Source organism: Pseudopipra pipra, chromosome 2 (assembly GCF_036250125.1).
Source record: "Pseudopipra pipra isolate bDixPip1 chromosome 2, bDixPip1.hap1, whole genome shotgun sequence".
NCBI lineage: Eukaryota > Metazoa > Chordata > Aves > Passeriformes > Pipridae > Pseudopipra > Pseudopipra pipra.
In genome coordinates, this window is record NC_087550.1 from 49,877,127 (window position 1) to 49,880,044 (window position 2,918).

The following is a 2,918-nucleotide window of genomic DNA, read 5'->3' on the forward strand; positions in this document are numbered from 1 at the left end:
AGTGTACTGGATATTTTATTAGACTGGATTACAGATGTCAGTTAAACAATGGTTTTCAGCACTTTTTAATTTCATTTAGCCTTTATTTAGCTTCAGGCCCCATGATTGACAAGACTTGCATTAAAGGCTGCATCCTGCCAGCAACAGAAGCCATTCAGCATACTCTGAATTTGGTGGGAATTTAGGATCTGAAGCACCTTGCAAGAATGAGCCATAGTCATCACCTACTGGCATCCCATGCCACAAATCCACGAACCAGAAGAGGCCCTGTGGCTCTGCACAAACTGATGTGAAAATCTAGAACATTTTTGGTGATGGCTCAGTAGAGATCTATGCTTGAGGGAAACCATAACTGAGTGGTGTCTAGTGCTACATCTATATTGGCTTTGGTGGCTAGGATTGAGATGAGGCTTGAGTTCACGGAGACAAGGGGTTTGAGTTTTTTGCCTCTTTATTGCCCCTGTGGGAAGTTCAGGGAAGCCTGGAGAGCTGCTTGGGCTCAGACCACGCTATACATGCCATGCAAATCAGCTCATAGGAAATTGCACCTGGACCAACAGTACGATGTAGTTGTAACTTCACCTGTTTCATGTTACACCACACCGACAAACTGTGGGGGTCATAGAAACATAGAGTATCCTGAGTTGGAAGGGACCCACAAGGATCATCAAGTCCAATCCCTGGCTCTGCACAGGACAACCCCAAGAGTCACACCATGTGCCTGAGAACATTTCCTAAACACTTCTTGATCTCTGTCACTCTTGGTGCTGTGACCACTTCCCTGGGAAGCCTGTTCCAATGCCCAACTGCTCTCTGTGTGAAGAACCTTTTCTTTATATAAACCTAAACCTTCCCTTACCCAGCTTCATGCCATTCCCGTGGGTTCTGTTTCTGGTCACCAGAGAAAAGAGATCAGTGCCTGCCCCTCCACTTCCCCTCATGAGGAAGCTGCAGACCATTATGAGGTCTCCCTTCAGTCTTCTCTTCTTCAGGCTGAACAGACCAAGTGACGTCACCTGCTCCTCATACAGCTTCCCCTCCAGACCCTTCACCATCCTTGTGGCCCTCGTTTGAATGCTCTCTGAGAGCTTAATGCCTTCTTTATATTGTGGCACCCAAAACTGCACACGGCACTTGAGGTGAGGCTGCACCAGCACACAGCAGAGAAAGACAATCACCTCCTTTGACTGTCTGGCAATATGCTGATACACCCCAGGATACGGTTACTTAAGTGTTTGCATTCACCAGAAAAATCAGGCAGACTATTAAATTATTTTCTTGTCTCAGTTTCATAACTCAGTGGTTCTGGTTTTGAAATAGTTCAAATACATCCCCTGCTGTGTGATGTGCAATGTTGAAGTGGTGAGGCAACCAGAGGTGAGCAGCCCTGTGTTGCAGAGCCAGCCAAGGTACAGCCATCACTGGTGAGTGGGAAAGCTCTAATTCAGCCTGGTATCTGGTCTTTGGTGGAGTTTTTTTCCTTGTTTCATGTGTGGAGATCACTGCTAGAAAAGTTAGCTTAATTCTCTGAGAAGTGAAAGTGCTTTCATGATCTGTGTTGCCACCCCACAGGGAACACAAGTTTGGCAAGATGAGATCGACTGAATATGATGCAGTGAAAAAAGAGACTGCCAGTGCTTGAGGAAGGTGAGGGCTGATCTGCGGGCTTCACAGTGGACATGGTGTGGGATACAAAATGATGGTGGCTTTCAGGTCCTTTATCAATTTTCCTGAAATTGCCTCAGCTGTTACAATGTGCAGCTCGATTAACTGTCACACCTTTCTAGAGAGAAAATGCATTTATTTCTTTTAAATAAATTGTGAACTAAAACCCAGACAAAAATTCCTTAAAGGTGTGAAATGCTGATGGATGATGTTATTTGAAGTCTGAAAGTCAGAGGATGTATGCTTCTCTCTGCTGCCTGGCCTGAGATGGTCGTGTTGGGAAGGGGCAAATTGCTTGGACTAGAACAGAGCCTTTCCTCCTCCTCCTCTCTTCCATGAGCAGTCAGCATGGCAGCTGTAGTTGGGTGCCTTCATGCCCTCTCAGGCAGAAGTGCAACCCATAACTGAGGGAAGAGGGCACAAGCTGAGGAGCATGACACTGCCTGGCTACAGCATGTTGCCTCTTCTCCTGCCATGTACTGGTGGCCTGGCACTGCTTGAGGCTGTGTTCAGAGGTGCTCTCATGCCCCTGCTCTTATGCTGTAATCAGATGGGGAAGACCAGGACAGTCCACCAAACCATCTCTGTCTCCGTGACTACTCCTCTGGTTTCATCAGCTCAAACCCCTTGTGATGACACCCTTCAGTGCTTCCTGAGACCTGGGATGGCCATTCCTTCTGCGCTGCAGCTGACAGAGCTCTGCTACTCAGGCTTCTCTGATTTGTTTCTTATGGTAAATTACTGACATAGGAGAAGTTGAATAATTCACTGGATTGACTGCAAACTTCATTAGAATTTAAAAATTATCTAATTCCATATAATTTTGGCTTTCCTCCTTTGTTTCAGATCTGGCCAACCTGGCATAGGAGAGTGGGCAGTTGCCTGAGGCTGTGATAGGGTTTCGGTCAGGGTGGTTGGTACCTGCAGGAAGCACTGTGCATGCTGGCCACGTGTTCCATTGTACTGCTGTAGGGCCTGTGGGTGTGCATCAAGCCCACAATGGAAATGCTCTGGATTAAAAATGGAAACAACTTTTTCCAAGGCAAACTTTTTCCCAATCCCTGTCTTTTCATGGTTCCAGTTTACAGTGTGGTCCCACAGACATTGTGCCACAACTGATAAAAATGAGTTGCACCACATAGGTGGGAAGGAGTAGGAACTTCCTAAGCCTGTTTTTTTGTCAAAGAACAGTATATTCGTTAATTTTACTTCACCCAGGGGAATAGGTCAGTGTCAAACAGTTTATAGCAGAT

At 46.3% G+C, this 2,918-nt stretch overlaps 1 long non-coding RNA gene across 2 annotated transcripts; it reads left to right on the forward strand.

The window, feature by feature from the left end:
* Nucleotides 1-932: 932 nt before the first annotated feature.
* Nucleotides 933-2,712, forward strand: LOC135406813 (uncharacterized). 2 transcript variants are annotated; one of them, XR_010426490.1, is made up of 3 exons: nucleotides 933-1,139; nucleotides 1,573-1,682; nucleotides 2,512-2,712. It is a non-coding gene; the product is annotated as an uncharacterized LOC135406813 (long non-coding RNA). The 2 variants fall into 2 exon arrangements; XR_010426491.1 differs by having other exon boundaries at nucleotides 948-1,139; nucleotides 1,573-1,647.
* The last annotated feature ends 206 nt before the right edge of the window (nucleotides 2,713-2,918 follow it).